General features: G+C 35.9%; 1 long non-coding RNA gene across 1 annotated transcript in view; it reads left to right on the top strand.

Moving 5' to 3' along the window:
- The window catches only part of LOC149782537 (uncharacterized), a 60,315-nt gene extending 42,929 nt beyond the window's left edge, over positions 1-17,386 (top strand). The window contains exon 2 of the long non-coding RNA XR_016414607.1: positions 16,780-17,386. This is a non-coding gene — a long non-coding RNA (uncharacterized LOC149782537). The remainder of the gene's footprint in view (positions 1-16,779) is intronic.
- Positions 17,387-22,181: the final 4,795 nt, after the last annotated feature.

Here is a 22,181-nt window from a genome sequence, read left to right as displayed (position 1 = left end):
GAAAATAATTGTAAGTAGAATTTAGAAATCAGAGGTCTTACCTCGGTGCAAGAGTTTGTGGTCAAATTGTGTTTATAGTATAGACTGCATCACATCATAAAAGAACTAGGTAATACGTTGACTAAAAATATCGCATGATTTCGACCTGCGTGCTACGTTACTGATATGTAATAGACAAGTTAAAATGAAATAATAGCATAATTTTACACATAAACGGTAATATAATAAACAAGCTGGCTCTAGCATAATTTCAACATGTGTGTAAAGTGACAATAAATAGAAAATGTGATGTAATGCGCAAGTTCGAAAGATGGTGACTTAGTTGCACACATAAATTAGTGACATATTATAGGATTTGAAACTGTGAGGTAAACTATAATACAAGATAGTTATTAAATATATATTCATTTTTGCATCTATAAAGTTTATTTAATTTTTCGAAAACTTTAACAACATAAATCAAAATGAAACCTTTGATACACCAAAACCAAAACAAGTTCGAAAAACTTTTGAATGGCGTTTAATATATATTCCAACTTGAACTAAAATGTATTACCATTCAAAAGTGTATTGTAAATAGAGCCATAATGAAAAGACTTAGAGATTCGTTTACAACAAATGCAATCAGGTATATAATTATGGGGATAAGAACTTGGATTTCAGATCATTTTGCAATTTTCTGTTAAAGGTAAGAACAGCTAATTTTTCGCCTTAGTGATTGGATGCACCAAGCAGTATACATAATTTATAAAAACTTTAAAGTTGTTTTACTTTATGTTCTGAAGTTGATGCTCTTTGTTGTCATCTTTATTATATACATTCAATACAGCTGGTGATCCACATACAAACTACAGCTAATGACAAGTATTGCACCGTTTAGCATTATTAACTACGGAAAACTCAGCACTACAATCATTTACACATAATGACAAGTTAACTTCGGCTACCAGCCAAGCACATCTTGCTCAGGGATTGTTAAGGTACCGAGTAACATCTGTGCGATAATATTTCGAAATTATTGTTGCGATTCTTCGATCAAAACACATGTAGTTGAACCGGCTCTATATTTTTTATCCACGCACGACCAATGACATTTCTAACAAAACTAGCTGTGCACAAGGCTTACGAAGTCTTCAAATATTTATTTTAATTGACAATTTGCATATTGCTCGAACAAGTGAGCTTTATGAACGCAGTGGACTAGTGCTATGCATGTGCATGTCGGATACATGGATGGTATCCTGCAAATCCTTGGTTTGCTTGGTTTGATGTTAATGCCCTCATGCACAAGAAATATCTAGATTGTACCCCTATAACGAACGCTGATAATGATCGAACAGTATGAATCTAGTGACACATCTTATGTGTTTTGGAAGAATTTTGATATCAAGGATCATGTCACCTCAAAATTATAAGCAACTGTTGGAAGAGTTTTACTGCTTTTTGTGTACAGTACAAGAAAAGAGTAATATAGTCGCTGACGACCATTTCAGATGCTAATCTTTTATCAGAGACAATTTGCTTTTATCTGGCAATAGGCAAGAAGGGTCAAATGGTACGGCTAATACTTCATTTCACATTATGCAAGGTTCAAATCATTTATTGTCCTCATTTCTGTAACAACGTAAGAAAGAAAAAAGTTGGTAAATGATAGATGTATTTACTTAAATCTCACCCCGTTATCCTAAACTCTACTTGGTATAAAAATCATCTCTCAAACTGTAGAGCCGTTTAGTTGAAAAACCAATTATAAAATAACCCAGAAAACAAAGTTTGCGAAATAAATAGAAGAACCAGATAATCTTGAATTGATATTTCGAGTAAAGTAGATCATCCATGACGAACACATATATATCGTATGCTGCTTATAAAGATAATAGCTCACGTTCAAGACCACTTTGAAACTAGAGAATGTTGTACAAGAGAAGTAGGAAGAGCTAAAGAAATATGTAGAAATAGACCTTGAATTGTTTAACAACACATTGAATATGCACAGCCAGATATTCCATGAAGGATTTCCATGTACTTACATTCGCAGCAGAAGTAGCTTGTGACCCATATGCGCTGAGGCATGGTGTTCAAATTTTATCAAGAGGTATGGCATGAACATTTTCAAACGTTAGGATGCGTATCACGTGATCCATGTTCTCTGAGGCATGATGTTCAAATTTGATCAAGAGGTATGGTATTAACACTATCAAGCGTTTCGATGCTATCACGTGACACATGTGCGATCAAGATGGCATACTGTTCACGTTTTGAAATCTTAGGACAAGTTTCACGTGTTCCAGCGGTGATCATTGAGGCTAAGCATCACAAGAAGAGTATTTTGATGAAAGCTTTCTTCAAAATATTCGTCAGTAGAGTAGACATTTTCAGACTAAAACAACGAAGAATTGGACGAACTTGTTTCTGTCATGATATTAGTCAAGATAATGTTAAATTGCAATAAAGGAATTAATCAGAACATAACATGCATACATAATGTGATCTTTGCAAAACATGTCCAGGCTTGATATCATCTACAATGGCTTGATATCATCTACAATTTCATTTTAGGCTTTGATCAATATCCAGATCAGTTTAGAAATTACAATTTTCTGCTGCAACTTAAAGATGACAATAAAGTTATACTGAATGCAAACATATTAAAAGGTATCTCGATATTATAAGTGTTTCAACGGCGTTGAAAAGCTTATACTGAGGAGATTGACAGAATACATTGACTCGATAGGAATTAGAAATGCTTTAAAGCAAGTATGTAGACCACATAATGAGTTAATTTAATTCAGTGTTACTCGAGATTCGGAAGGCATCGCAATATACATAGATAATGCCAAAGAACGCTTTGAACTCATTATAGCATATGGATTATTCTTCCGATATAAGCAGCTGAAACCAACACAAAATTAAATTGTTACTTGCTATAATAATGGCGGCATCAAGCAAAAACAAATACCTAGGGATTAAATCTCTGAGGTTTTGCATGTAAAGTTGATATATTACAAACCACCTCCCTTGTTGAAAGTGGTTTATAGCCTCGCTATAAAACATGCAGATTTGCATACACCGTGAACATACTATATAAGCCGTTATATGTTTGATCCGTATGTCAAGAATATATGTAAGCATACGTAGAGGGAGTCAAATGAGGTAATGTGGACTAAATCACAGCATACAACAGGCAGGAAATACACAAACTGTATAACACAATTTAGACTTGCGTGCCATGCAATAGTACAAGCAGATCATCATGCAATACACAAGTCAAAGTCAAAACATAATTTCGTGTTTTACATCATAGCACATATCTCCTATGGCGTGAAATAAAAATGATATTTTACATTATTTCTATTTGCATTTGCATCCTGTACCACAGTACAAAGAAATTTGGTTTTTACCTCCATGAAATCTATAATAATCTTGCACTTGTTCTAAATGAATATACATGTCCATCTTATGGAGCCACTTGTAACGTGCCTCTTTATTTTAGTTTGCTTATCGTTATCTAGGAGGTAATCAACCACGGCGTTTTTTTATCGGGATCGAGTAGATAATAAAATAAAATAAGAAATTAATGGATGGAATAACAGAGATATTGCAGAGATATAGAATAGAACAACAGAAGCCCCCGTATGTAAAATATAACAATTTAATCAAGTACAGTAGGAAAATGAAATTAACATCACATTTGAATGATACGCTTACTCTTAAAAATAAAAATACCAAATTTGTAATAAATGTAATTAGCCGTTCTGTTAAACCAATTTCATCACGGAATCGAGTAAAGGATCGAAGTCATTTGCTTGGCATTCCTAAATAAACTGGTAATTTCCGTTCCTTTCATGATCATTATTGAAGACAGATCTACGTAGCCGTTATCTCTCTGTCCTCCCTCCTTCCCTCCCTCACCGCTTCGGTGGCCTAGTGGTTAGAGCGTCCGCCTTGGATGCGAGAGGTCGTGGGTTCAATCCCTGGCCGAGTCATACCAAAGACTTACAACAAAGGTACTAACAGCTGCCTCGATATGAGGTCAGCATTAAGAGGTTAGTGTTAGGACTGGTGGGCCTGGTGTCAGGATAATGTCACTGGGTGGGACATGATGCTACATGTCTGCCCCAGTGCTAGACATCACTATAAACTGCCACACTGCAGACATCGTAGCGATGTGACTGCAAAAGTGTTAAAGCTACGATAAAAATCCAAATCACACACACACACACACACACACACACACACACACACACACACACATATTCCCTCCCTCTACAGTCGAATTTCTTTGTTCCTTTGAGTTCGTGTCCCTCAATTTCGAGACAGATATTCCATTGGACAATTTTAACGAGAAAATATTTTTTATTTTCCCGGAATCAACTTCTTGGGTTCCCGTAGAAACTTAGACTGACTACTGTCGCGAGGGAAATTACTTCAAACATTGAACTTGGTCTGGGAAACACACACACACACACACACACACACACACACACACACACACACACTTATTTACCCTATCCGGCCAGGATCAACTTTATCTAACCGTCAAAACTTAACCCACGCTTATCCAAGTCTTAGTAGCACATCATATAACCGCGCTTTTTTAATTACTATCTCTAGAAAATCTCATTTTATGACACTCATTTTCAATGGAACAAACTGGTCTCTGTATTGTCTCTACATTGTTGTTTTTCTCTACTTATCCCCCTCCTAGTAAACACCGCCTCTATATCTGTCTGACCGTTATCCCAAACTAATCTAATTACAAATCAATAATGCCAAAAACCAGGGAATTTAAACTGCACACTTGCGATTTATTGTTGACCCAGCCCATACGTCAATTTTAATTGGTATGTGCCACGCTGACCGCGACAGAACTTGCTCAGTGATGTTGCCCCCTTTTTAAATCAACTCTGTTACGGTCATTTTATTATGATTCTGTTTAAATTGGTCTAGTCATCATCCTAAATTCTTTTTTAAACTGAACATGCATTAAAGTGAGTTTTATGTTTTTTTCTCATGCGCTATATATTACTGGGTCTCAAGAATCGAAGTTATCATTTTGCATTATTTAATCATAAATATCTCAGTATAATTTAATCCGTAGTTGGCAATTAGTGTGCACGTCAAAAATGTATGTGCATACTATGTCACTATTATTTGTACAACTACGTCACTATTCTGCGAGCTGTGTACTGTGAGTGGCACACAAGTCGAAATCATACTTTTTAACTTGTGTAATGCATCAGTATTTATGTTGGTAACTTTCAACAATCTGAGAGAGATTATACTGATTTCATTTAATATGAGTTTAAGTGTGTAAATACGATAACTGTGTAAATGTAAAATCTTGTCAGTCATCATCTCGAGTGGATTATAGCATATCTACCAAATACCAATTTTGTTTTTAAAAGAATGAAATGTATACATTTCCCTTTGTCCGCATAAAGCAATCTCATTAATGCATAGGTACGTTAGATTTTTATATAAACAAGATCACTTTATTTCACCACTTCATTAATTTTTATGTCTTCAAACTCTGGTCAATGAAATGGTTTCAGAGACGATCAAAACTACATGCAGATATATTATATGTTCAACACAAAACTAATGTCAAATTTCAAACAGTCTGATATCAACTGACCTGCATTTAGCCCACTTAAAATGTAAAATATCTACAACTCTCTAAATTTATGCTGTCTTTTTTTATTTAATGTAAATGGTTGTCACCCCACCTGTTGATTACCTTGACAACGACTAGATGCTAGCAAGTACTCGTTGATGATACTGAGTATCGATCGTTCATCTTGACTCAAAATAATAATAGTTACCTTCCAAACTAAAAGTTATACATTGGAACTTTCCATGCAAGTTATAAACACATTTACCCTTGCTTAATGTCAGAAACGTTCGTCAAATACAAAGATTATACACAATGGGGTATTCTAACATCTTCCAGGTCTAGTATATGATAGATACAAATGTCAAATATTCTAGAGAAGTTGAAAAAAGTAAAAACAAAAAGCTCGGTTGGCATGGTTCTCTCTCCTATACACATTTGAAATTTAATTTCCTTTCTCTCCCGCTAATCTCTTTGTATTGGTAAGACGAAGAGCTTAAAGCTCATTTATATTCTTTAGTTTTTACGATTTTCATCCGAAGATATGAGATTACAAAATCATGTTCAGTTTTGAACAAAAAATGACATTTTCAGAAGAATAAAACCCAGTTAGTTTTAAACTAAAGAAAGCACTTGAAAATATATTTTTTTTCAATATGTCCATATAAATACAACTGTTTCTGATTGACATCTGACAGGCAAATGTTTCACATTCATTGACGTTTGTATGTTTAGATACATACATACATACATACATACATACATACATACATACATACATACATACATACTTTCGTAAAGCACTAGCGTAATTTCATTTTACCATAATAACTAGTGGAGCAAGAGAAAACAACATTGTTATCCCGATTATGTGCCCGGAGTTGTAACTTGCACTCGAGGATTAGTAGACAATTTTATGGAACAGGAAACTGTCAAGAGCCATTGTTGCTAAGTTCATAGTTAACTTGATATGTGCATGAGATCATTATATGTCTTGCATATTCTAGTTCAAAGACTGGAGCTCTCAGATAAAAAGAAAGTTTTAACAGGATTTAACTTGTATGGATTCGTTATCGTAACCAAAAAGACAAAAGGTTCCGACATAAACTTTGTGAATTTTTTTATTTCAGAATTATATACATCCAGTTAACATATAATTGTGAACGTGATTCTGAAATAAATGAATTTTATAAAATACCTACTGATAGATTCAAAAATATTTTTAAAAAACATTCTAACCTGCCAGGTGGATTCTAGTAAGTACCTATAAAACACGTGCAGAAATCTTTTGAGGGAAACAAGACTTGTGTTATAAATTCAGGGGTTGTTTTATTGAGCATACCACTCAGTCGCAGTATGTGCTTATTGTGTATAAATTCTTAAGCAACTCATGCAAATGACCCACGTACTGAATTACCTTATGTATAAAAAGAGTCGCAACTTATTTTTGTATATGATATATGGTAAACAAATCTACATGACAATTGTTTTTCATTTACAAATTTTAATATTCAGCATATACAACTATTTGTTTTACTTTTGATTATATATTTTATTCTTTACTTAGTCGTGATGTATTTTTAATTCATCATCATCGTCGTCGTCATCAGATACTGACTCAGACTTTATATTTTTACTCATATCCGTTGCATAAATAAGATAGTGTTTAGGTGAACATGTAAGGTGTCTTACCAAAAACACAACCGTCTCTTTAGGGATTCTCACTAGGACCCTACCCATCTCTGTAATGTCTCGACCAAAAACACAGCTGTCTCTTTAGGGATTCTCCCTAGGACCCCACCCGTCTCTGTAATGTCTCGACCAAAAACACAGCTGTCTCTTTAGGGATTCTCACTAGGACCCCACCCGTCTCTGTAATGTCTCGACCAAAAACACAGCTGTCTCTCTAGTCATATGGAACAATGAATGTGTCCGTAATATTGCTTCTCTAGAGAGTCTGAACCAATTAATTTTCAAAAGATGTTCAAAACTACTTCAGTATTCTCTATTACTTTATGTTTCCAAGTATACGTTGAATGGTGATTTTTTGAGAGGATGCACAGTAATATTAGGAACAACGCCAGTTTCGTGTATCAATGACGTTATATAAATCTCACGAGAATTTACTTAATCTGAAAATTAATCTCGCCATGTATAAATTATATCCGACTCGTCAATTTTGTTGATTCCTTGAGAATTATCTGCCATGATAAATTCTTTTCTAAGCCATTCACCTTTTCGTAAATTTTCCGGGGAATCAGCTATAAAAACAAAGCAGCCTGCAATGGAATCTTAAGGGAAATCAAAAGTAGATGTTGTTGATGGTCGTAGAGAACTTTTTTATATATCAACTTTTGCATTAAATTGCAGTTTGCCCCTACAGAAGCTGTATATGTATAACTTTCATACCCCCAAAACTGCTTTATAGTCGGCATGTTGTACTGCATAATACTTCCATTTTTAAATGAAATTTGTAGGTTTCTGATACCGATCATTACGCAATGTGATATACAGTGCTGTCATTCGTCAAACGAATGACCATACTGTGTTTCCATTTTTTCACATTGCCATCAAAATGAGATGACAACAATATTGTTTTTTCTTTTGTTGTCTTTTTCAAGCACGAACTTGTCCACGAGGATGCGTACTGAGAACGATTTAGACCCACCCGACAATCGACGAAAGATACAAAAATGCGTGATATACTTCGTAGAATGTGTAGATAACAGTTTTGCGATATTGTCCAATTAAACTTCATTTGACTTTACTTGACGTTTGTTTGTTCATGTGTTTGTTTTCCAAACACTGGAGAAACGGAAATAATTACAATCAACGAAGTTGATAAAATGCGTGTACAGCCAGCTTACCAGTTGTTTTCTTCCAATGGTATAATACTGAAATTGAGTAATCTGGATCAGAAGAAATATATAGACTTAACTGACATACTTTTGACAAAGACTTGTGAGGGGAAAAAAATGTACTTCCTTAACACGTGTTGTCCTTGAAGTGAACAACTTTGCTGCTGATGCATTAAGGAAATAACAGAACTCACGCACCTGCGTATGTGTACACAGTCCCGTACAGAGAGAAATTTGTTAGTACCTTACAAATACTAAACAAAAATATGATGGCATTATTATGGTGGTAACTTCGTGGACAAAATGCATGAAATCGTTTACTTCAGACGAACGATGACAAATTCCATTTATCGTTGTGGATGTAAATAAAATAATATTCACCGTATCTCGTGTTGATGCTTAGCAAAGCGTTGTAGTATGGCATTACTGTTTTTGTTTAGTACTTTATTACCACATTGCAAAACATCATTGGTTGATCTTTCCTTAATCTTGATTATAATCCAAAATCATGCACGTAATTTACATAGTGGTGGCTATATTTTTTTGTACCCGTGAGCGAGAACCGAATACGCATTGTGTGACGTCACGCCAGCGTTTCTGATTGTTGTTGTTTTCTAGTCATGGCAGCCAGTATTAATGGTGGATGAAGAACCCGGGAAAAACCCCGGAAAGAATCCCCAACTCACGAGAAGCTTTTGCACATACCCACAATGGCTGAATCCGAGACTCGAACCCACGCAGACAGAGGTGAGATGGCAGTGATCCGTAACGGAGAGCGCTTTAGACCAATCGGCCACTCGGGGCCCCAGCTTTTCTGAGAGCGGTTGTAAATAATTCATGCGAGGTACGGACTACATAGAATGATCCAGACTATAAAGAGAGTCCAGGACATAGCTTCCTGGCTCAGCGACATTTACATGAGTGTGTATCGTGTCTATGATCTAATCTGTTTGACTTCACACCAGAGACGTTATTACTATGCCCTGTTTGCATAAAGCTAATTATAACATACGTTTCTGATGACTGTATCAGCCTGCTATTGCCATTGCAGTGTTTTAAAATAAATGAGGTAAAATCGTAGGGAAAACACCATCTGTTATTAGCCAATCAAAGTTCGTGAAATTGATCACACCTTCGTTTCTAGGAAAGTGAAATGATTCAAAAAAATATGGCTATGTTTGCATACACTGGTTGATTCCTATAAGGCCGATTTTGAAGTATCACTCAGTTTATGTCAACTTCCTTATTGTCTTCTTTTCATATTTAAAGTTTGTGAATTTCCGTCAACGGTCAATATCTGACGCAAGAATGACCAATTAACGAAAGACGATCCAAGGCAAAATATGCCTGTAAGGATGGGGCAGATATTGAAAGTTCCAAGGATGTCCCTTATTTCTGTTGGAAATGACTTATTCCTGCAGAATGGTAATATATCCACGCTATAAACATCACCATTTTCAATAGTAATTTTAATTATTTTGGAATATCAATATGTTTGTAACGGGCGATTTACAATAAATGTCGATAAAAATAAAAACGCGTTTAAAGTGCAGGACATATATAAAGATATAATTTGTATCTTCATCATAAGCATGATCTCGGATAAGTTAAATTTTACAATTGTAAATTTTCTAAACGCAAAGAACGTTTTTATTTGTTTTGTCACTATCATATGCTACAAGCACAACCTGTTAACCCATGGACAAAACTTTCAACAATAATGATTGTTCAATGTAATGATAGCAAAATATATGCTTTGTGTTGCGAAAAGTAATGTAATAGATAACATTACAATTTCATACACGCTTCTGCACGTTGAAAACAAGTAGCAGCAAACCACATTTCCATGTGCTTTTAAAGCTATTGAGTAACACACCGACGCTAAAAAAGTCGTTTGTGAAGATTGCATTGAATAACTGCATATAACATAACGTGTTTGGTGGTCATTATTACATCACCGGTTAGTAAAGGGCGATTTAGATTTCGGTTAATGATGTGGGTTAAAATCTTCTATAACTCTATGACTACCAAACGTTTATTATCGCAACACAAGAAGTAGTATGACAAGAGGTGTTTTTGATTTCGGATACAAATTTGACATCAAGACTTCTACACCCACTTGACCGTAGCAAATTTTAACACTTGCAGTACTTATGCGTGCTGTGTGACTAAAGTTTGGGCAGTATATAATAACTGTATGGCTAGCGGAAAAGATTTTGGTGATGCAAACACGGCTAGCGTAAACGATTTACAAAACTAGTGTAAATAGTTATATATATATATATATATATATATATATATATATATATATATATATATATATATATATATAGAGAGAGAGAGAGAGAGAGAGAGAGAGAGAGAGAGAGAGAGATAGATAGACTAATTTTCAAGATACAAGTGCAAGTAACAATAATGCTGCACCTATAGGGGCAGGCAACTCCGTTAAAGTCCATGCTGCAAACCTCAGTGTAAAGCCTGTACCATTTTGTCAACACATTTCAACAATCGAAAGCAAACACGATTTTGCACCAAACTCAACTAGCGTAATGATTTTGTCTATCAGGAAACGTACACCATAGAGTTACTTTTAGCCTCGTACGAAAGAGCCATCGAGCGGACGACCCAAACAAAAATTGCAAGTTGGTCCTAAAGTCAGGCCAATACTCTATTACATCTAGGAACAAACATTTATGATTGTGGCTCAATTTTATATCATATATTTTGCGCTGGTTGCTTCAGTGTGACATTATATTTTGCGTTGGTTGCTTCAGTGTGACATTATATTTTGCGTTGGTTGCTTCAGTGTGACATTATATTTTGCGTTGGTTGCTTCAGTGTGACATATTTTATTGATTGCGACTATACTGCTTTTAAAATACAAGTGTAGAGATTATTTCTTTGCGTGAGAATTTTTTGTATTGATCGTGGTTATACCGTCGTTATAATATTTTGCAGTGCTTGTTTCGTTTTAGCTGAGAATGAATTATCGAGAAAATGGCGAAAACTTCACCGATTGATGCTAAAAGTGTTTTAAAGGGAATTATGACCGTAGTTAATGCAGGAATCATACTGCCGAGCAAATCACTGTTTAAAACTTCACATAAAAGATAAAAAAGATGTATCATAATTTTTGAAATAGGTATCTGGAATATCTTCATAAATGAATAGGGTTAGATAATGTATTGTAATAATAACTATGCAAACTCATTGAAGCTTATCATCAAAAATGCACCAGAAAAGTCGTATGATAATGTGCAAGAAAACCGAACCACCCCAACAAGTTATTGAAATGACCAGTGAAGATAACGACGTCAGCAACAATTAACAAGAAACAATAAAGTAAATCTATATTTTTGGTATAATGTATTTAAAATCCAATATCACCCTATCATACGCTTGGCAATCAAATAATTTGCTACAGAAATTATTATGAGAAAATGATACAAAATCATGTGAAATGGTGGCATTTCTTGATAAGGTATTTCAGGGCAGAAATGCAGAACCCATACATTGAATACTAAGGGACGGCAGGGTAATTCGTGGCAATTTCAAGCTAAAAAACAAGTTTGCCAATACGTTTGAAATTGTTGGATGATCTATTTCGAGGTAGTGCAGTGCTCTATTGTAAAGATAAATGTACAGCAACTGCATCAAATATCCGCTTGAAGAAAAGTGTACTTGAACAGAAAGATCGATTTGATACCAAGTTACGGATCCTGCCGCTTAGTAAAATAGCTTGCTTACGATGCGTTACCTTGATTTTTAACCTTCCATCATAAAACCTATGCATTTTACATCTGGTAATAATATCATTCGATACCATCCAGCGTGTATGATTTTGATTCTTAACGTAGCTTTAACAATGTTTCAGTCATATCGCTACGATGTCTGCAGTGTGGCAGTTTATAGTGATGTCTAGCACTGGGGTATCAAGACGCAGACATGTAGCATGATGTCCCACCCAGTCACATTATCCTGACACCAGGCCGACCAGTCCTAACAATAACCTCTTAATGCTCAGCGACAAGCGAGACAGTTGTTAGTACCATTTTTTGTAAGTCTTTGGTATGTCTCGGCCGGGAACCAAACCCACGACCTGCCGCATTCGAGACGGACGTTCTAACCACTAGGCCACCGGAGCTGTCCGATACCATCCAGTATAACATAATCTGTTACAGCGCATGTTTTGGTTACAAACAACATAAACTGAAAGGACACACAAACGTTATTTAATATTAAATATAAAAATATAAAGCAATTCCAATGACATCAGGACGCAATCATTGCATATATCTATGCCTTGGAAAACGTGAGCTGTGGTCTAGATTGCATTTGCAAAGAGTATCGGGACGTTGGCAAAATACACCAAAGTCACGATTAGGATGGACTCTTGATAGTTTCATATAAGATCAAACTGAATACTCCCCCGTTAAAATCGTTCGGTGGGTCTAATTATAGTCCAGTGCCAAGATACCTTCCACCGCGGATATTGATAAATATAAAACTCGATGACAACCGATGTTTTGCATAGGCGCTCTTGTTTGCGTTACATTGCTCTCGCGACTATACATATTAGCACCAACAAAAGCAATAATATGTGGATGAACTCATAGAATTTCCTGCTCAGGTTACTAAACATTTATCTAAAAATGTGAAGATCTAAGCCATGGTATTCCAGGAAGATTAAGTCGCGGTAATGCAATTACATACAAATGCAGTACACAGATTGTTAATACAGATTACCACAGACGATGTCTTCACAGGCATGGGTCAGACATCGCTCACTAATAAATATAGGTAAAATTCAAGGTTTAATGTGTGGGAGCTCCCATCGAAAAATACGTGTAACGATAAACATTGCTAACAAAAATATTAAGACAGCAATAGGAATGATTGTAATAAAAGATCTCCGGCAGAAATGTATATATAATGTTTACGCGAGCAAATCTAATCCAGTTGCATGAAGTTAAGTTTGTACCGACTGGATACTAAACGACGTATTTTCCCTGTTGAATCGCTGCTTACGCGTACGGACACAACATGCTCAAGTAATTCTTCTCGCCCAGTGCTCTGCTTGGCGAAAGAGGTCCACTCAGATTGCTTTCTGTCTCTCGTGGTTTGACAGCAAAGCGAACTCCCGCTTGTTCACCAGTGGGCGCTCAATGCTAGGTTTTGTTTGTTGCCGCTCAATGCTAGCTTGTTTGTTGCCGCGAAATGCTAATTTGTTCTGAGATCGTAAATGCAACAGCCGACCATACTGATCGGTAACACGACAAAGTTCATTGTCAAGTTTCCGCGGTGTATATAGATAAAAATTAAAAATGTTTCTGAGTGGGTATAACGGGGAGGGTGTAAATCTGTTTTGTGGGCAAAGGTGAAAATCTTCTGCCGAATTGTCTTAGTGGTTTACAACACGGTTATGCATGTGGTTTCATTGTTTACCACTGCTATGAACGAGCGAAGTATATTTGTCTAATTACAAGATCATGTGGGAGAAGCAATATGACCTCACATTAAACCACCCACAGAAATATTTTTTGACGCGGTTAGGTAAATCTTCCACAAAGATTGTTTAGCCAGTCATACTTATGGAATCACACCGGACGCACGTTTCAGAGATCGTGCCTCTGTTATTACGCTTTAGAACCGGAGTTAGATTTGCGGTTTGATTTTCATGCGGCATTCACACAGTCTCAAGGTATTATTTAGTTATACAACAATTAAGGTTCAACAAGGCATCACGAAAGAGAAAAGCTGATTTCCCTGACATTGACCTCTCAGAGAAGACAAAGCCCATACTACTCAAGCATAGAGATATGATTCCAAACTCAGTTCGACGTCGGTCATTGACCCGGCCGGATCCAGGAAAACTCCATTGTTGTTGAATCCTATCATGAGATCGTTAGCGTACCATCAGCTATATGTGTTTCAACCATCCGCAGATGATCATCCGTATTATAATGTATTCAAAGAGTTTAGGGAAGCATTTGCGCCGCCCAAGATGCAATCATCGTCCTGGACAAATATATTTCCATAATCGATGAACCCCCCGCTTGTGGCATAATAATCTTGTGTGCAACGCTGTAATGCTTGACTGGAAAGACATCAACGTGAAAATATTTTCAGCGGCCAGAACGAAAATACATTCATGATCTATGGGACTCAACGATACGAACATGTGCTTAAAATGATCCGGGACACCTGTAACATGCTAATGATATTTCGTGGAGTTGATGCGCTAGGCCTTTCAAAGATTCATAGGATTTGTGCAACCGCCAGCCATTCGTAGTATGAGTTTCGACATAGATTGGTGATGGTCACCCGTGACTCGTATAGTTTCCCCATGACTGACCGGACTAGAACCCCTGACTCCATCGGCGGGAAATATGGTGAGTGTCTTGTCGCGAGCGCCTGACCCAAACGTATCTTACCAACCAATTCAACACCCACAATAAACGTATACAATGATAAAATCTGCCAGTTATGCCATAACACAGGTTGCTGACCGACGCCGAAAAGGTGCGCGCGAACATCTAGAGCTTCTCCGCGAGTACATAGAGAAACAAAAACGTGTCAAAGATCTGATGGAAGAGAACACGGCGGACTTTGGACAGTCGTTTACACTACTGCTCAAGCCTACGTGGGAAACCGCGGCGGTGGTGACGGAAATCGTTGAAACCACCGTTAAGATGATGTTATAAAAGATAAATCATATCTGCTCGTAAAAACCGCGTCGGCAATTTTAACCGGTAATGTCTGAAAAAACCCAGAAGTTTTAGGTAATAAGATTGACACATGCAGATTCCTTGCCATTCGCTACTTTGGTCACAATCTTGATCAAGTTTAGCGGAAAATGAGGAAACCAGAAGCAAACACTTTCTCCGAAATTATAAAGCGTCTATCCCAGTTACGACGCAGTATACCAGCCGTGTTAAAATAGATGCTTTAGTGCAAGTTTACACAACAATGCCCCAAATTATCCCATGTATCAAGTTCTTTGTTCTAAAAATGGCCTCTAGTGTTAATGTTACTTGGTCACGACAGGGTCGTTTGATCTCAAAACTCTGTACCTGAGGCATTTCTAATTGCGTCATATGCTAATGCTGACTTAAAATCTTCACTAAAGCTTCAAGAGGAAGTGGGAAGGGATTTGCTGTCATACATAACGCACTATTTTCACTGATGCAAATTCCCTGTCCGTCTTAACTAATGGTCACATGTTCTCTTGGCGAGTAAATACACATCTTCAGAGTAAAGGTGAATTTAAGCGGTCTTTTCAATCCGTTCACATCCTCAAGAACATCAAGCTAATATTCCAAGTTCTAAAGTATATACTCTCTCTCTCTCTCTCTCTCTCTCTCTCTCTCGTATTGTAACAACTGCATAACAGGACGTATATACAAGAGAAATTCTCAGTTACTAAAAAGAAGAAAACGATAAAGCTTAAAAATATGTTATTTCTTCTTCGTCTTAGTTTCTTTCGGAACTATAAAGGTCCGAATTAATAAGTTAATTTTTCTTTTCCACCATAAGATTTTCCTGTTTAATTTATGGAAGGGAAAAAACTGTTTGAAACATTATAGCTCAGAGAAGCGTATTCAATACTTTTAACGTACATGTACATGCTTGACAGTGTTGCATAATGCACTTGCTGACCTCCATAGTATAACAAACTATACTTTGAGACCTTGATAATGTTACACGCTACAATTGAGTACCTTGATAGTGCAATAAACGGCACTTGAGGATCTCGATCTTGAAATAAACTACACATGGGGAAGGTATCAGGCATTTTTATCATACAGTTGATATCTAAAGTTGACAAAAATGCCAAGCTTGGAGAATCTGTGTTCTATATTCTGCAATTCCCTTTGAATTTACAATATTCGTCTATCAGTATTTTCATGTCGCTTAATTGTTGTAAGTTTACGTTGACCGTATACGAATATTTCATTGTCAACACGAGTGAGAAAACAAAATTTGTTTTTAACATTTTTATATTCTTAATAAAGCTAATTATGGAAGTAGATTTAATTCAATGTCAAAAATAATTCGAAATTTGAAAATCAGGCACAACAGTAGGACGTAATTTGCGAGAAATTTATATTGAGGAAAACTTTTAGAGTAAGCTGTTAACATCTGTAGCCTTGACGCTTGTTATTCTGCATGCACGATTATAAATACCTGAGAAGCACACACACCTAGTGACAAAATTTGTACAGTACGCAATATATTGTTTCACATACACAAGCCGAACTTTATAAGTTTTCGGGTGTTTATAAAAACCCATCCCTTCTGTTTCAGCATTGTGGAATTGGGTACTACATGCCTACTTACATTTGAAATTGAAGAGCCCGACGACGAGCTTTGCTATGGACCTCCGAAACTGAAATCCTGACAACGGAAGTGCTATAATGGCAAACTTTTCGTTTTGTAGAAAGACAAGTAAACACATATATACGAATGAGTGTAATTAGCTAAAATTACAATCAACATATACATTAGAATGACCCTGGCAAACCATTGCAAAAAATATATTGAAGGAGCCAAGTGTTTGGAACTATTTTGTTAGACTCTTAACATACATACGTGTCACCCGAGAATATCCAAAACGGGACAGCGGTACATCGGCGGATAGCAGATGTGTTTCCTAAGCAATGATGGTGCGGATTGATAGATAAGTCACAATGAAGGACAACTCAGTGAGCCAAAGAACCAAATTTAAAATGGATGCTTTAATTTGACGAGCCATAAAAGATACATTTCAAGGTCTCGATCACGTGTGTCTGCACGCTGCTACAAATAGATGCAATATAAAAAAACTGATAACGATAATATTTAAAAGGTTGACCAATTCTTTGATGTACACACTTTTTTTTTCTTAGATGAAATGAAACATGATATCTATGAACTGGGTCTAAATTTATTTTTATTTACTCATGTTAAATTCCAGCGATAAAAATGACATGTCTGGCTGTTTAAAGTTAAAATTAACTACAATGCACAGTTTCTGCCGTGCTCATTGGAATTCAATTAGCCAAAATATATAGTGTAATGATTACGAAAGGAATCTACAGCTTAACGAGATGTTAGTTTTATACCTATCTTCTGTTATGCTGGTGAATGGGGTGCATGTTAGAACAGATCTAATAATAATGCTTCTAACAATCAGACATCGCTGTAGTGACAAATTATGTACACACGTGGACCTTACGTACTATAACTGTTCCCTTCATGTCATTATTCATATCAGACATAATGCACGGTGATAAGAGTCGGGAGCTTATTAAGACGGTAAAAAGAGTAGGTCAGGGGAAAATCTTTTAAATGTGGCATAGTTCCCAGGGAAGGTCAAAATCAAGGGTTAGAATTAACTAATGATTTCAAGTGCAAGGGGTTAAGTGTGTTCGCACAGAAGCGGAAATGACCACCATCACGTTTTCCGCACTGTAATTTAGAATTTTTCACCATTCTACGGAAGCAGAAAAATTAAATGGTGAATATATAAAAAATGACAACACCTTTAGTCTGCTCAATCTAGTGTCCGTTTAAAATAGTAATACTAATATAAGTCACAATTACATCAGTAGTATTCCTAGTAGAACAAGTAGTGGCGATATAGTATGAGGAGAGACAAGAATATTTATTTGGTGGCAATATTAGTAGCTGGAGGAGGAAGAGGAGGTGCTGGGAAATGAAGACAATGTATTGTTGTTTATTGTCCCAATGCTAATAATTGAAAGGTACCAAAAATAGAATTTAATATTGGTTCATGCAGTTTTGGTTTTCGCAATGGCGCGTAAGCAATTACACTTCTAAGCGGCGGTACGTCTATCGTAATCAAAAAGCCCTGCCACTTTTGTTTACGCTTCCAGAGACTAATGTATACTTCTTAGATTTGAAACGGCATAATACCTGACTCATGTTAACAAAATGCAATTATTAGCGAGGATAAGCAAAATCTTATTCAAGAGAAGCAAGTTCAGTAGTTTTTAAAACATTCTATGAAAGACAGAAGGGAGCCCCGTGATAACATTACTAATGTGATGAAACCGTCACATTCGGTAAATGTTTTAGTTTCAAAAATGGACAAATATACCATGATTTAGAAGATATTGTAGAATAATATGTTTCAAGAGAAAAATATCTGATTAGATTATCTGAGGGTCAAAAGATAGATTCACGCTCTTATTAAGAGTCCTATTAAAAGAGACACACGCTGTTTTAAGCGTCCTATTAACATAGATCCACGTTATTTTTAAGCGTCCTGCTAAAATAGATCCACGCTCTTATTAGGAGTTCTATTAAAATAGTTCCACGATGTTTTTAAGAGTCCTCTTAAGATAGAAACGTATATTAATAGTCCTATAAAGATAGAGTCATGCTGTTACTTAGAGTCCTATCACAATCCACGCTGTTCTGAAGAGTCCTATTAAGATCGACACTGTTATGAAGTGTTCTATTAAGATAGATACATGCTAAGAGTCTTATTAAGATAGATCCATGCTAAGAGTCTTATTAAGATAGATCCGTGCTAAGTGTCTTATTAAGATAGATCCATGCTAAGTGTCTTATTAAGATAGACCATGCTAAGAGTCTTATTAAGATAGATCCATGCTAAGTGTCTTATTAAGATAGACCATGCTAAGAGTCTTATTAAGATAGATCCTGCTAAGTGTCTTATTACGATAGACCATGCTAATTGTCTTATTAAGATAGATCCATGCTAAGAGTCTTATTAAGATAGATCCATGGTAAGAGTCTTATTAAGATAGATCCATGCTAAGAGTCTTATTAAGACAGATCCATGCTAAGTGTCTTATTAAGATAGATCCATGCTAAGTGTCTTATTAAGATAGACCATGCTAAGAGTCTTATTAAGATAGATCCATGCTAAGTGTCTTATTAAGATAGACCATGCTAAGAGTCTTATTAAGATAGATCCATGCTAAGTGTCTTATTACGATAGACCATGCTAATTGTCTTATTAAGATAGATCCATGCTAAGTTTCTTATTAAGATAGATCCATGCTGATATTAAAAATCCTAATAACTGCTAGCTGTAATTGTCCAAGTGGATCTTGTATTTCCAAGCTATATACAGTTTTGATAAGGCTAGAAAAAAATCTTATGAATTTGTCAAAACTGTCATTTAAGTATTCTTAGTTTCTGATGCACATTATATTTTAAAAGATTTATTTCTGCATCCAGTGTTGCCTCGGCTGTATTTGCACATCTTTCTGTGTGTTTATATTGTAATTAAATTAAATGATGTAAGGTATTCTGGAAACATTATTCTTAAAGCAATGAACCGTATCCGTTCCAACAGTCTGCAAGTATCACTCTTTCGGGTTTAGCAAGTCTTTTATTATAGGAATGAAAGTATTTGCAATCCGATATTCTATAATCACAAAAGGCAGTGTCTCCACAAAAGTCAAATTCAAACAACATGTTTTCCCCGATTATGCTATCTCTTACCAAATACATATTTGTCAATATCTTTCTTCTTACCTTTTCCACCCATTTGTTGATTGTCTTGTTCCTTGGATATGTATACACGCCTCTTGGAAGAAGATGCTCGAATTCATTATTGTGTGTTGGATTTGATTTTAAATTGACTTGTAAATTGTTCATTTGGAAGACGATGCATCAAATAATATGCAGGTGTTACCACCATAAAATAATATGCAATTGTTACCACCATCAAATCATATGCACGTCATACCACCATAAAAAATATGCAATTGTTACCACCATAAAATAATATGCAAGTGTTACCATCATCAAATAATAGACAAGTGTTACCACCTGCTCAAGCAAATCATCCGATATGTCAAGCAAGCTTCTCTGTCGTACATACCTCTTATTGCGCAATCATTTGATAAAAGCCACACGATAACATTACTGCAGGTCGATCTTGCCTCAGATACATATTTCCTTTGCAACAATATCCACGGAATCATTAGAAATCCCCGAAAGATATTTTTTATTCAAGGCACTTAACCAATTTTCTCCGAACATATATATCGTAAATGGAAACAGTACCGCAAACAGCATATGTCAAACGTAAGAGTTACGTCACTTAATATGCATATAGCAGTCATTTAGGACAGCAGGCAATCATACACTGAAATCAGGGCCGTCTTAACAACATTCTAGGCTCTGGGCAAAGCAATGCACTGGGGCCCCCTACCGGCCCTACCCACCCACAGGAATACCGCTAGATGTCACTATTTTTTAAAATTGGGAAACGTGCTTCCCACTGCACTTTTAAAGCAAATTAAATTGCCAAAAGATCTTTCAATATTCATTAACAATATGGGCAGCATGATGCCCCTAGAAGCCTGAGGCCCTGGGCAACTACCCAGTGTGCCCATGCCTTAAGACGGCACTGACTGGAATATTAGCACATCACTTCATGTCGGTAACTTTAGAAAAAAACTGAATAACTATTAAATAATTCCACGGCTTGGACAATGGAAGAAGTCTGAATTTCTGTGTTAAGATCGTTGTTAAAACACAATACAAACTTCGTACTATTCACATCTACAAACATTTCCCATTTTGTTTTCCCATATATATATATATATATATATATATATATATATATATATATATATATATATATATATATATATATATATGTGTGTGTGTGTGTGTGTGTGTGTGTGTGTGTGTGTGTGGAAACCTGTCATAACGGTCACCCGAGTTCATCGCTCACCTTGACACAAAAGAACATTCTAATTTACCCCAGCGAATTTCTTATATAAATATAATGTAATCAACTGTCACCTGTCTTCCGTGGCCAGTGACAAGTGTTTCTTAACCATGCAGTGGTTTCATTCCGTCTTCGGTGGTCACTAGAACGTTTAAACAGTGACCGCTCCAAATATGAAAATTAACTTCTTTTGTTTGATGAGCAGGGTATGGTATATATATAAAGGTATATTAAATGAATCAATGTCTAAACGTGTTATATTGTACTTACCGTAATCCAATGAAACTCTAAGGTTTCTGACTTTACCAGATACATCAAACAGAGAGCCAATGTCAACGCGATAGTCATGTGATACGACAAAAGCATCGTTGACACGTGCTCTATTCTTGATGAAACTGATTTGTCCTTGGCCTGGTTCCATTTCCTATGTAACTATATGTATAACGAAGACAGAGGGCCAATCTAATTTTCCCCAAGTTGCTGCGACAACGACAGGTTTCTGGTCGTTGTTCTCAGAATAATCTTTTGAAAATTATATGTCCTTTCGTTCTTTTACCATCAGTTTGTGACATTGATTTAATATTTTCTTACAAATATTGGAAACGGGTTTGTTGTTGATATCACGTGACTATTGTACATCTGATGACACTGACATGTAGTTTGTGAGATTTGTATAGTCATGTGATAATAAATACAAATGGCGCGTTACATGACAAATTGAATCAACGCTTTAGTTGTGTCTCGTCTGATACTCTTTTTTTTTTAATCATTTCCCTATCGCTTTCCTCTTTTTTTTTTTTTTTTTTTTGGGTGGGGGTCTCTCTCCTTTTTGATCTTTCCAGACCAGTTAGGGAGGCCCTCCTGCCCTGCATGTTTTGGATTGCTATTTTGTATGTTTTGCTATCGTTTTAATGTTTTCATGAATAATAATTTTAGTGTTTAAGTTAGTTATATTTTATTTATTTATTTATTTTATATTTTTTTTAAA

Source organism: Sinohyriopsis cumingii, chromosome 15, assembly GCF_028554795.1.
Source record: "Sinohyriopsis cumingii isolate HCF-2022 chromosome 15, ASM2855479v2, whole genome shotgun sequence".
NCBI classification, from domain to species: Eukaryota; Metazoa; Mollusca; class Bivalvia; order Unionida; family Unionidae; genus Sinohyriopsis; species Sinohyriopsis cumingii.
This window is presented reverse-complemented; position numbering and strand designations above follow the sequence as displayed.